The sequence below is a fragment of the Terrapene carolina genome, unplaced genomic scaffold (assembly GCF_002925995.2).
Source record: "Terrapene carolina triunguis isolate 2854851 unplaced genomic scaffold, T_m_triunguis-2.0 Scaffold114, whole genome shotgun sequence".
NCBI classification, from domain to species: domain Eukaryota; kingdom Metazoa; phylum Chordata; order Testudines; family Emydidae; genus Terrapene; species Terrapene triunguis.
Genome location: NW_020664465.1, coordinates 387367 through 401796, shown reverse-complemented (window position 1 = coordinate 401796; position 14430 = coordinate 387367). Strand labels below are relative to the sequence as shown.

At 47.8% G+C, this 14430-nt stretch overlaps 1 protein-coding gene across 1 annotated transcript in view; it reads right to left on the bottom strand.

Moving 5' to 3' along the window:
* The window catches only part of LOC112114895 (olfactory receptor 4Q3-like), a 34126-nt gene that overhangs the window by 1045 nt on the left and 18651 nt on the right, over positions 1-14430 (bottom strand). The window lies entirely within an intron of this gene.

Genomic DNA, 14430 nt, shown 5'->3' with positions numbered 1-14430 from the left:
ACCCCCCACCCAGCACTGTGATAGAACCCAGGAGTCCTGACTTCCAGTCCGCCCCCCCACCCCGTAACTTATTCATAGATTTATACATTATAAGGGACCACTGTGATCATCTAGTCTGACCTCCTGCATAACACAGCCATCAAACTTGCCTGAATTAACTCCCATTTGAACTGGAGCACCACTTTTAGAAAGAAAAAAGATCTGATCTTTATTTTAAAATGGTTCGACTCCACCACAGCCCTTGGTTCAATAGTTAATTGCTCTCGCTTTTAAAATTTTGCACTTTATTTCCACTTTAAATGTGCCTAGCATCAATTTCCAGCCATTGGATCATGTTAGACTTTTCTCTGCTGGATTGAAGAGCTCAAATATTTGTTCCCCATGTTGGTACTTATAGACTATGATCAAGTCACCCCATAATTTTCTCTTTGTTAAGCTAAATAGACTAAGCTCCTTGAGTCTCTCGCTCTAAGACAGGTTTTCCAATCCTTTAATCATTCTTGTGGATCTTCTCTGACCCGTCTCTAACTTAGCAACATCCTCCTTGAATTGTGGACACCAGAGCTGGACACAATATTCCACCCCTGCCAAATACAGAAGTAAAATAACCACTCTATTCCTACTTGAGATTTCCCTGACTAGGCATTTTAGGATTTCATTAGTCCTTTTGGCCACAGTATCACACTGGGAGCTCATATTCGGCTGATTATCCACCACGGCTCCCAAATATTTTTGAGAGTCACTGCGTCCCAGGATGGAGTCCCCGACCCTGTAAGTATGGCCTACCTTCTTTGTTCCTAGATGTATACATTTACATTTAGCCGTATTAAAACACATCATGTTTGTTTGTGCCCAGTTTACTAAGCAATACAGATTGCTCTGAATTTGTGACCTGTCCCCTTCAGTATTTATCACTCCCCCAATCTTTATCAATGATGATTTTATATTCTCTTCCAGATCATTGATGAAAATGTTAAAAGTGTAGAGCCAAGACTGACTTCTGAGGGACCCCACTGGAAATACACCCTCACTATGATGATTCACTGCTTACAATTACATTTTGAGCCAGTTTTTAATCCATTTCATGTGTGCCAGGTTCATTTTGTATTCTTCTGGTTTCTTAATCAAAACATTGTACAGTAGCAAGTCAAATGCCTTCCAGAAGTCCACGTCTATTACATCAACACTATTACCTGTATCGACCAAACTTGTAATCTCATCAAAAAAGATATTATTAGTTTGACAGGATCTATTTTCTATAAACCAATGTTGATTGACTTTAATTATATTACCCTCCTTTAATTCTTTATTAATCAAGGCCCATATCAGCTGGTCCACTATTTTGCCTGGGATTGATGTCCAGATTGATAGGCCTAGGTTTCCCCTGGTTGTCCCATTTACTCTTTTTAAATATTGTCACAATGTTACCTGTCTTCCAGTCTGGAGCCTCCCCACTGTTTTGGTCACTGGGGCAGGGGGGCTGCCTCCTGGGTTTCGCGCAGCCAGCCTGAGTGCTCTAACCACTAGGCTATAGAGTCATTTCCAAGCTTGCTCTTTGGCCCAATGACTCTGTAATTATTTAGTCAGAGTGGAACAGCTTCAACAGGAGAGACTGAGCAGACCTCCCTCCCCCAATAGTCCAGTGGCTAGGGCCCGTGCTTAAGAGGAATCAGAGCCCTGTTCAAACCTCATCTGCCCATCACTTGGAAGGGGAACTTGAATCCATGGTTTCCCATACCCCAGGTGCATATTGTAACAGCTGGACTGAAATGAGGGAGCTGCTTCTTTCTCCCTCCCCCTGCCCCCAGCAGCTTTCTGTGGGCTCCACTGCAGGCCCTGATCTGGTAGGATTGGGCCCTGCAGGTGAGTTCGGCAGAGGAACGTCTGTATCCCTCCCCCCAGTTTGTACATCACATGGGGGCTTAGGTGGCTGGCCCCTACAGCACGTCTGCAGCACACAACACTCAGAGGCAGAAACATAGGCACGGAGGGAACTATTATTGGGAAACTGAGGCACTGAGTTAAGGCACCTACAGCATGGGGGGGGGGGGGGGGGGCAGAAATCCCAGTGAGGCCAGATTCTTGTATTTAGGTGCCTAAAGTGGCAGTCAGGGGCCAAAGTCCCTTGGGGAATCTAGCCCCCATTCACACACAACCACAGTCACACACACAATACAGTCACTGCCACACTGACTAGCTCCTCTCCCACCAGCCCCATGCCAAGCTGTTCACCAGGCTCACCTCCCCATACCCACCCCTGTGGGCAATGGGCAAGTGCCCTGCAATGAGTCATACAACCCAGCCTCAGCTCCCAGCTGGGGAGGGGGTGCGCATTGCACCCCAATGGTCCTGCAGAGAGCGCTGTCCCTTTGTACCCCAGCCCAAGGATCAATACCTCTAATCTCAGCTGCCTTCACTCCCTTCAGGGGCAGCTCGGCATCCTCCAGGGCTGGAGACCTTCTCAGGGCACAGATGGTCCCCACAGTGACTGGTAGCAGGGAGCAAAGCTCTGATCCTAGAGTGGATGGAGTCCCACTTGCTTGCCCAAGAAGAAGCAACAGGCAGGGAAGGAGAATATGCAGAGTGAGTGTAGAGATAAGGCTTAGAACCCAGGAGTCCTGGCTCCCAACTCTCCCTGCTCTAACCCACCAGACCCCACTCCCCTCCCAGTGATGGGGATAGAACCCAGGAGTCCTGAGGCCAACATAAAGAGGCAGCCCTCATCCTTTACCCTATGGCAGCTACAGCTCAGACCAGCTATACAGAACAGTCTGTCTCCAAAGCACGAAGACACAGCAGAAATATTTGACGAGCCACAGACCCCCATGGAGATGGCACCCTGGGAAAACACATCTCTTCAGTCAATGGCAGTCCCCACAGAAGAGCTAATCAGAGACTCTGATGTCAGAGCAGGGTGGGGGCTGGGAGTCAGAACACCTGGATTCCAGCCCCAGTTCTGGGAGGGCAGGGAAGGCTAGTGGCTAGAGCTGTGTCTCCATGGTCCCCTCAGTGTTTGGCCTCTCTGCTGAGGCTGCTGGCCAGGGAACTGCTTAGTGCAGCTGGGATGGAATTGTCTTCCACAGGGTCAGCTGTCTCGCTCATACGGGGACCAAACAAGGTACAATGATAATTACAGGCTTATGACAGAGTCATAGAGAAATGGCCCCTTACTTCTTCCCCAACCATTCTGCGCCAGCCAGTCACCTGCCTGGAATCCCCTAGAGGGGAAAGGCCCCATATCCCATTCTCTGTCCCCCTGAGCCAGCCAGTGCCTCCTACCCTGGGGCCATATGGAAGTCAGCTCCTCCTATGGGAAAGGCCTCATATTCCATTCCCCACACCCCTGAGCCAGCCAGTTCCCTGCCCTGGGGCTGGAGTGAAGCTGTGCCCCCTAGGAGGGAGAGACCTCATGCCCCATTCCCAACACCCCTGAGCCAGCCAGTCTCCCGATTCAGAAGAATAACACTTGTGTAATGGCCAGGTTTCAGTCCTACAGCAGTGGGCAGCAGACAGTCTGTACACGTACAAACCCCCATAGGTGTGTCTACACCGCAAGCCTGGGTCTGGGACTCGAGCCCGCAAGCTCAGTGTTTCTAAGCCTGGGCTTGAGTGTCCAAACTGAGTAGTCACCCTGAGTTTACAATTACTGGACCCGGATCTCACAACCATGCTTATGTGTCTGCACTAAGCAGACCCAAGTCAAACCAACTGTCCCCAGGCTTCCTTGCGCACTCCACAGCTGTAGCCACTCCAGCCCTGTGTTTGTGGCACCTTGTGGGAAAACTTGACTGTCCATCCAGCGATACGTTACTGGAAATTGTCTCAGCTCCTCAACACGTCCTTTTGAGCCATCTTTTGGATCTGCACACTCCCAGCAGCCAGAGTCAGCAACACAGAGGAGGCACCATTTGAAAAGCTTGTCCTGCTTACACTTTCACTGCTGTTTCAGGAAACAGGCCGAGCCTCCAGGAGACATTTGAGCAATGTTTTCTAATCTACTGAAGGCACCTGCTGGGGGAGGAGGATGACACAGACATGGCAGACTCCAACTGGCTGAGGCTACTCACGATTCTCTGGATAGTCATTGAAGCCTTCTATGTAGATTGGCCTTTCTGGAGAGGGGCCACAAGTGCAGACTGGTGGGATCACATCATCATGAGGACCTGGGATGACCAGGAGTGGGTCCAGAGCTTTTGCACGGAGAAAGTGACCTTTCTGGAGTTTATTGAGCAGCTTTCCCTGCCCCTCCCATTCCAGGATACACATATCTAGTATATATCTACGAACAAAGAATGTCGGCCATATTTACAGGATAGGAGCTCTACCCTGGGAAGCAGGGACTCTGAAAAAGATGTTGGGGTCATTGCGGATGATCAGCAGAACATGAGTTCCCAGTGTGTTGCTGTGGCCAAAAGGACTAAGGTCATGCTGGGATGCATAAGCAGAGGAATCTCCAGTAGGAGTTATTCTACCTCTGTATTTGACACTGGCCCACCCATTGCTGGAATCCTGTGTTCAGTTCTAGTGCCCACCATTCAAGAAGGAGGTTGCTAAATCGGAGAGGGCTCAGAGAAGAGTCACAAGAATGATTAAAGGATTAGAAAACACCCCTTATACTGATAGACTCAAAAAGCTCAATTTAATATACAGACGGTTAAGGGGTGACTTGATTAAGGTCTAGAAATACCCACATGGCAAACAAATATTTAATAATTGGCTTTTCAATCTAGCAAAGAAAGGTATTACTCAAGCCAATTGCTGGAAGTTGATGGCAGACCAATTCAGACTGGAAATAAGGTATACATTTATAATGGTAATAATAATTAACCAATGGAACAATTTATCAAGGTCATGGTGGCTTCTCCATCACTGAAAATTTTTAAATCAAGATTGGATGTATTTCTAATAGATCCACTCCAGGAATTATGTTGGGGAAGTTCTGTGGCCTGTGTTACACAGGAGATCTGAGTAGATTATCACAATGGTCCCTTCTGGCCTTGGGATCTGTGAATCTATGAAACCATAAGGTTGGCCATGCTGGTCCAGAAGTGGGTTGCTATAACCATCTGGAATCTGGTGACTCCTGACTGCTACATGCCTTCTGCTAACCAGTTTGGTGCTGGCAAGTTGACTGTGGATGGCTGTGAGGCGATCAGGAGTGTGATTTACCAAATGTGGTGGGAATAAACAATGCCCTGGAAGTAATTGCCCATTTGGAGAGAATGGCGGTGCCTGAGCCATTGATGGAACTTGTGCCCATAGTTTGCCCACAGCAAGGTACACAAGAATACATAACCACTAAGGGTACTACTCCAGTGTTACACAGGGTCATATGGACCACAGCGGCCAATTTATGGATGCCAACATGGGCTGCACTGGAAAAGTTCATGATGCTAGGGTTTTCCACCAACCAGGAGTCTAGCGTCTTGGACACTGTCATAAATGACATTGTTACAACTGGAGTAACTGTTCCCGCTGTATAACAGAGAAAGGTATAACACCATTCAGTGGCTAAAAGTTGAAGCTAGACAAATTCAGTCTGGAAATAAGGTATAAATTTTTAACAGTGAAAGTAATTAACCTATGGAACAATTTACCAAGGGTCATAATGACTTCTTCATCACTGACAACTTTTAAATCGAGATTGGATGTTTTTCTGCTCTAGGAACTATTTTGGGGGTGTTCTCTGGCCTGTGTTATGCAGGAGGTCAGACTAGATGATCACAATGGTCCCTTCTGGTCTTGGAATCTATGAATCTATGAGCCAGCCAGTCCCTCCACCTGGATCTGATCCAGATCCTCCTAGAGGTAACAACCGTGAAATGAACAAGTGAGTTTCCAGTGTCTATCTGCCAGCAGCCCCAGAAGAGAAGCTGAGGGCGAATGGACCATGGAAACTTAGCCCCTCTCTCTGCCCTGTAGGGCCAAGGGGGCAGATTGGCATAGAGGGGGCTGCTATATATTGGGGCTTGGAGGGATCACAGCCCCCACTCTGGGTTCCATAGGTGCCGACTCTGGGTGCTCAGCACCCACTGGCAGCCAGCTCCCCCCTCCCTCCCAGTGCCTACCTCCACCATGATCAGCTGTTTTGTGGCATGCAGGAGGCTCTGGGAGGGAGTGGGAGGAGTGGGGATGGGGCATCCTGGGGGAAGGGGCGGAACTGGGCGGGAAGAGGCAAGGCGAGGGCTTGGGGGAAGGGGCTGGGGGGGGAAGGGCCTGAGATGGAGCGGGGGGTTGAGCACCCACCCCCGGGCCCGGAGGAAGCCGGCACCTATGTTGGGTTCACACAGAGCCATTTATATCATGCTGTTTTTAATACACGGTAATTGGGCACTCAACTACATGGCATTTCTCTGCCTGTCTCACCATAACAGGATAACTTTGGAAAGCCACATCGGAACAATTCCAGCATTTCAGGGAACGTTCTAGGCACCAGTCGGTAGAAACCTATTGTGATCCAGGAGCCCCATGTTGGCAACAAACGGGTACACACTTATGAGTCTATACCCGGGGACTTGCCTAGACAGGCCTAGAGGAGCATATTTCCCTGCGATCGCCATCTTCACCATACTTCACTGAAGGAGCCGTGTGTGGTCTTTGCTGAAAACTAAGAACCCTTTGGTTGTCATGGCTATTGCAGGATGCATGTACGGAAAATATTTTAAGCTTTGTCTAGCCTGGAGAACATTGTGTTCCAAAGCTGCTGGCGGTGAAACCGGTCACCTGGGGTGGGGGGATCCTCAGCGCTAACTCAGCCAAGAATGAGAACAATTGACATCTTTCAACCCAGCCCAGCCAAGCATTTACAAGCACAAAAGAGGGCAAGAAAAAGACCTTGAATATGGAGACCATTGGGGCAAACTGAAGTTAACTAAATGCCCTGGTGACAAAAAGAGACAAAAGGTCTGGAACTGTGTAATAGCAGAAAGGGCAGAAGACAGGATCCACTAGGTAGGCGACACTCTGCCAGCATGAGTGTCTCATGACAAGTGGATCCCAGCTCTCTCAGCTGGACAAGTAGTGTCTGGACCGATCACTGGGTGAGAAATACCTTATTAGCCAGGAGAGGAACTCGTTAATCAGTAGGGGCTCTAGATGGAGTTTTATATTTGTGTTTGATCTGTAGCCATGATTCCAATCCTTATACTGGCTTCTGTTTGAATCTTTATCTTAAGCTTTGTCCACCAAACATCTCTTTGGTTTCAGTATAGACACGACTAAGCCGTGTGCTAAGGCTGAACTGAGGTGAAACTAGTGAACTGGGGGACGCTGCTTCCAGGAAGGCAGCGAATCTGTGTGCACTGCGGATGTGCAGAGGTTGAGAGACTGGGCACTCGAGTATAGCGCAGTGGGGTGTGCAGACAGGTTGGAGGGATCTGTGCCCTGGGACAGACCAGGACTCTGGGGGTAACAATCTCCAGAGATATAGGCCCAGATTCTCTCTGCCCCACCCCAAAAGAGTCTAAGGGCTGGGGGTGCAAATTGCCAGCCTGCAAAGGGGAAGAGTGAGTCTCACGGAGCCTGGAATGGGGCACTTGTGTTGCCAGCAGTGGATAGTTCGGGGTGAGTTCCCCCAAGTGGGCACAGACAAGGCTCCCTCGTGCTGTAAGCAAGTGGTAGCGATTCACCCTGTGCCCCTTGGGTAACCCCATTAGGGTCACAGTGGCTGATTTAGGTGAAAATGGGAAACGTGGAAAAGGCTGATTTCCATTACAACCACCATTTGGTTGCTCTGGTTACAGGGGTGAGGAGTGACTTCAGGATTAGCATTTGGGTAACGGTTGGAGTTCGAGTTAGTGAGCCCTTCATCCCACTCTGTCCAGTCCCTCCAACCAGCCCCCTCACTGCTTCTCTCCAACCAGCCATGCTTCTCACCCCCACTCCATCTAGCCCTCCCAGCCGGGCCTCTCACCCCTCCAGCCAAGTCCCTAACCCCACTCCAGCCAGCCTTCCCAGCCAACCCCCTCACCCCCACTCCAGCCAGCCCCTGTCCAGCAGTGTGCAAGCCACTTGCACACACTAGCGTGACCGAGGACAGCTGCTGGGGAGCCTGGTGTCCACCCCAGTGGGTGGGGCTGGGGGCAGTACAGCCCCGCCACAGGAGCAGCAGCCTGACATACTGCTGGGGTTCCTGGTAGAGCCCTGCAGCTCCCCATAAATCCGCTTTATATCCACAGATATCCCCATCCACGGATGTAAATTTTGAATCTGCGCAGGGCTCTAACCTTTTGCTTTCAATAGCTTGTTAAGTTAGGTATTTGTTGCGTTTACTTTTCTTTTCTTGTAACCAAATCTGAGTTTTATGCCTCATTTCTTTTAATCACTTAAAATCTATCTTTCTGTAGATAATAAACTTGTTTTATTGTTTTATCTAAACCAGTGTGTTTGGATTGGAATATTTGGAAAGTTCCATGTGGGATAACATGGGTTGTTCATCTCATTTTCTATTAATAAAATGACGGACTTTCTATGAGCTTCTATTGTCCAGAAGGAGAGAACTGGGCAGTGCAAGACGCACATTTCTAGGGGAAGTCTGGGACTGGGAATTTGCTGTTTTTGCTCTGCAGTGTAAGTGAAGAGTGGCTGCCCATAGCACTCATACAATACAGCTGGGAGTAATTTACATGCTGGAAGCTGGATGTGAGCAGACCAGGAGTGGGTGCTCTCATGGTGAAGCAGCATAAAAGGCACCCCAGGTTGGAGAATTGAAGGGACACAGCTAATCAACAGTTCAGATTGTAGCCAGGGTAATGTCACAGGTATAAAAAAGAAAACTCTTAAAAGGTTCATTGCTAATACCTGATGACCACACTGGAGGTGACCAACATGGTCTAAGCACTCCTGGATTTAGCCTGTTTGTAAGGAGCTTGATCAAATGCTTATAAATGTTTTGTTATTGTTTGGATGTAGTAACTTGCTTATAATTTAGGCTTTATAGGCATGTTTAGAGCAATTGTATGGTTAAGTTAGTGTTGTGATAATATCGTGCATAAATAATAATAATTCCAACATCCATTTAATTCAAATGCCTAATTAACATGGTGGAGAAAGATACTCTGTTTTAAAATGAGAATCCTTCCACCTTTTCAGTGCAGGTTAATTCTCATAGTAAACATCTCCCAGTCCACCCAGTAATGACCCAATAAAAACAGGGAAGACCATACTTTACAGCCTCACCCATTTCAGCCTCAACCAGTGTAACTCATGCTGTGAATTTAAACCAATATAGTTAAATGAATGCAAAAGGTGATGTGGATGTTCTTAATTCAGTTTAAACCCGATTATTCTGGTTTAGTTGAAATCAATTAGGAATAGGTTTAAACTAATCTGAAATTAGCTTCTTTGAGACCAAAATAAGTGTGTCCACACACCGGTTTAATTATACCAGTTTAAAAGCCAATTCAAATTATACTAGTTGCTGTGGCCTAAATTGTTAAGAGCTCCCAGTAAACATTCTTATACTGTCCAATCGTTCTTCAGCAAAAAGCAGATTTACATTTCAGACTACCAGGCAGACACACAGATAAATTTTAAAAAGTAACTGTGAGGACAGATAGTTAGACACATAGATAAATCTAAATTTAAAAGAAAGAAAAATGTTTTCAAACATTTTAGGTGGACCTTTCCCCCCTCCCCTTTCATAAAGAAAAGAAAAGAAAAGAAAAGAAAAATTCTAATTCAAAAAAGAATGCTTCTGAAATAAATGTAGTCAAACTTTACTAATTCTGGGTCACTGAGAACAAAAATGATGCTTAAAATTGTTGATTGGCTCTAGTTTTCAAGATATGCTATTGGGTCAGTATATACGACCCTTGACTTGGGAATGGCAGAGGATAAGTGAGTTATAAAGGGAAGGGATCTCAATTTAAACCAGAAATGACTAAAATACATCTTTGACTGGATCTATGAATAAATCTATGACTGGGTTTGGACAGTACTTGCTTTTTAGGCAAAACAATGAATGATGCAATCTGAAGCTGGTATTGCGTCATACATGATATGAATTGCATCATGTTATTCCTAGAAGTCATGGATGATGCAATCATAACGAAGCTTACATCACTCTGCTGAACAAATTGCCCTATATCAGCTCTAGAAATCATACAGTGTCATGCTCTCTTCTTTGTCAGTGTTTGATTTTGCAAAGGGACACATTTCTGTTTAGCCGAAGTGAGCAGAGATGCCTCGTACTTGTGTGAACAGTGCAGATAACTTCTGCTATGTTTGTGGTGAAGTGACTTTTGCATCACAAAAGCGCAGTATAACCACCATGGTTAAGAAAGCCTATCACCTTTATTCTGGCTGCAAAATTGGAGATCAGGACAAGAGGTGGGCCCCACACATATGCTGCAACACTTGTGCAACAAATCTTCGCCAGTGGTTGAACAGGAAAAGGAAATCTATGCCTTTTGCAGTGCCAATAATTTGGAGAGAGCCAACAGATCATACCAGCAATTGTTACTTCTGTATGGTGCCTCCAGTTGGGAAAGGTGTGTCAAAGAAGAAAAAGTGGACTGTGCATTATCCAAACATTCCATCAGCTATACGCCCAGTACCCCACGGAGAAGGACTGCCGGTTCCTGATGCACCAGAATCATTCTCACTTGAGTCAGACGAGGAAGAGGAAGAGGATGAAACTTCTGGTCCTGAACCATCAGTGTCACAGGACCCACATTTTCTCCCATCCTCCTCCTCTGAACCACACCTCATAACACAAGGTGAACTGAATGACCTTGTCAGGGATTTGGAACTACCCAAGAGTAAGGCAGAGCTGTTGGGCTCCAGACTACAGCAGTGGAATCTCCTGGCAGGTAATGTTAGGGTTTCCATGTTCCGTGACCGTCAAAAGGATCTTGTCCCATTCTTCTTCATGGAAGGTGATCTTGTAGCCTGCAACAACATTGATGGTGTGATGGCAGCCCTCAACATCGTTCACGATCCAGATGAGTGGAGACTGTTCATTGATTCATCGAAGATGAGTCTTAAAGCTGTTTTACTGCATAATGGCAATGTTTTGCCATCAATTCCAGTTGGTCATGCAGTCCATATGAAGGAAACCTATGACAACATGAAACAACTTTTGAGGTGCATAAACTATGACCAACTTCAGTGGCAGCTTTGTGGCGATTTGAAGGTTGTTGCTCTCTTGCTTGGTCTGCAGACTGGATACACAAAGTACTGCTGTTTTCTCTGCGAATGGGATAGTAGTGCAAAAGATTCCCACTACATCAAGAAAGATTGGCCACTCCGACAGTCATTGGAGCCTGGGAGGAAAAGTGTTCAGCATCCACCACTTATTGAATCAAGGAAGATTTTGTTACACATCAAGCTGGGTCTGATGAAGAACTTTGTCAAGGCCATTGACAAAACACAAGCAGCTTTCAAGTACTTCCGTGGAAAATTTCCAAGGTTAAGTGAAGCTAAGATAAAGGAAGGTGTCTTTATTGGTCCTCAGATTCGTGAACTTCTTCGAGATGATGCATTTGACCATGCACTGCGTGGCCAGGAAAAGATGGCATGGAAAGCCTTCCAGTTAGTGGCAATAAATTTTCTCAGAAACAACAAGGCAGACAACTACAGGTTGTTGGTGGAAAACCTCCTCAAGGCATAAAAAAGCCTTGGTTGCAACATGTCACTAAATATACATTTTTTGCACTCTTATCTAGATTTTTTTCCACCGAACTGCAGAGCAGTGAGCGACAAGCACGGCGAGCGATTTCACCAGGACATTGCAACAATGTAGAAACACTATCAGGGCAAATGGAGCCCATCAATGCTTGCAGACTATTGCTGGACAGTGACAAGAGATGCTCCATTTAATGAATACAAGAGACAAGCCAAGAAGTGCCGAGTAGACACTGAATAGGACTAATCTATGTACAGAATAGTTTTTTGCCTTTTGTTTCATAATAAATTTTATTTATATAACCCTTTTGCTGATTTTTAAAGTGTTCCATAAACAGGACAGGTGAGATATAACACATGAAAAGACCTAGGTTTACAATTTATGATTAAAACTCTACTATCTACACTATATACATAGACATAAAATGTAAAAACTTAAATATCTTAGAAACAGTAGCCAATCAGTTGTTTTAATTGTCATATTTGAATTCAGCACATCAAAATACATAAAAAATAGCACATTTTATCTCTGAAGCAGAAGACTTCTCAAAAATTGTAGACCAGTGTTATTTACCCCTCACTTTCACCAGGATTTATAATATTTCGGCCCCACAATGGGAGAAGCAGGGTCAGTTTTGACATCTCACAGCCAATGGATTTGTGCACTGTAACAAGTGACCTTTGTAAATAGGTTGTTCACCCTCTTAGAAATAAGATTAGCAAAAAAAGAAAGAAAAATTGATGTTTTGCATCTTGGTTTCTAGTTGGATCAAGGATCTCTGCAGTGGGGGAGGCGGGCAGCATGGGTAGGGCGGGTTGGGCGTGGGTGTGTGAGATCAGGGAAGGATCACAGGAGGGAGGGAGGTGGGTGGCTTGGGGAGCACAGGCCAGGTTGCAGGGGAGTGCATGTAAATCAGGGGAGGTGAATGACAGGGTGTGCACAACCTGGGGAGGGGGTAGGGTTGCCAGGTGTCCAGTGTTCGACCAGAAAATCCGGTCTGACAGTGTCCAGTCAGAAACACAGATCAGACCCCAAAAGTCTGGTTACCACCTGCAGGGGCACCGGAACAGTTGGGGCCAAGCAGGCGGGCTGGTGGGCAGGGAGGCACTGCAAGGGGGCCACGGCACAGAGCCGGCAGCGGGAGCAGCAAGCAACCATGATCCCCCATTGCTTCCCCCAGCGCTTGCCTGTGACGGAGCCTCCTTGCCCGACAGCCCGCCTCCTCCAGTGGCAGCAGCATCAGCAGCGGTGGCAGCAGCAGTGGCAGTGATGGGCAGCGAGAGCGTGCCCAGAGCAGTCTGGGCTCCACCACTCCCCCCGCTCCCGCTGTTGCCCCAGCGCCCCCAGGCAGCAACCTGCCAGCTCCTGCCTTGCACAGATGAGTGGCCGGGGAGGGTACGTCTCCCCCGTCCATGCACCAGCAAGCCCCTGCCCGGCGCCCGGGGCATACCGTGGGGAAGGAGGTTCCCGCTCAACCCCAGTGGGAGGATCCCTGCTCCCGAAGTTTGAGGGGCTCTGCTGGCCCCCTGGTGGGGGGAGAGGGCTGCAAGTAGCATTTCACTTTGCTGCCAACCCCCTCCCGCACACACAGCCCGGAGCTGCTGTGTCCCCAGCCAGCCCCTTCAGCTGCTGGCTCTGAGCCTCACTCCCCTTCTCGGGCGTGCACCTGTCCCCTCCCCGCAGGACCTAGAGCCGGTTCCCCTCCCAGGAGAAACACAGAGACCACAATCCACCCCCGGATCCCAACACCCTGGAATTACTGTGCGCTGCATCCTCGCCTCCAGTGTGTGTGTGTTTGAGGGGGTGGGGGGGGTGGTTGTCATTGTGTCAGTATTAGAGCTTATTTAAAGGTCTTTAACTTATTTAGGAACCTTTTTTTTTGGAGGGGAGGTGCTGGAGGTTTAACTCAGTAGAGTCAGTATCTCTTTCTCCCTACATTTCCCCCTCAATGATGTGTCTTAAAGAGGGTCCTAAATACCCGCTGCCTTGTTGGGGTTATTACAGGACTTGCTTAGTTGAGCCATGGAACTTTTTCTCTGTACAGCACAGAGATCTCCGTAGAGAGGAATGTTTCACCTAATCTAAATGTGATTTTGGTGAAGGTAAGGTTAAGATTGGTGAAGGTAAGGTTAAAATTGAAAGAGGGGGTAGCAAACATGCCACTTTCTGCAACAATTCCTGCTTTGGGGTTTAGGTGTTTTTGTTTTAATTGGAAGGGAGAGGAGTGAGTGGGGGGAGAGGAGGAGAATCTTGGGGAGGGGGCGGAGCAGGGGTGTCCTGTTTTCAGAAATTGGAAAGTTGGCAACCCTAGGTGGGCAGCGCAGGCTGGGGTAGAGTCATACCTGCCAATATTCCAAGTGGCTAAAGTTGGATGGGTGCTGCCTCCAGGGGAAAGGAGGCCTGGGGATGTGGGGGCTAGGTGCTGCCTAGGGGTGGGAGGCCCCTGGGGGGTGAGGTGCTGCCCCCAGAGTGGGTGGGTGCCTGGTGGGCTGTTGGGGGTGGAGGGGGAGTTGCAGACCAAGCCTATTCCATACTCACCCTACAGTGGCAATTCCTGTCCTGTGCGGCTGGCTGGGCTAGGCTCCCCGCTCCAGGTGTTGTGCTATGACTCCTGGTGTATTGAGTCACAGCGACGTTCATGTTTGGCCTGGCTGTGTCCCCACTCCCCGCTCAACAGGGCCAGGCTAAATATGAGCATTGCTTCCGGGACACTGCACCCCATATTCATCATGGGGGGACGATTATGGTATAAAATAACATAATTATGATCTTGGCTGTAGCCTCTCTATTGCTGTTGGTTCATG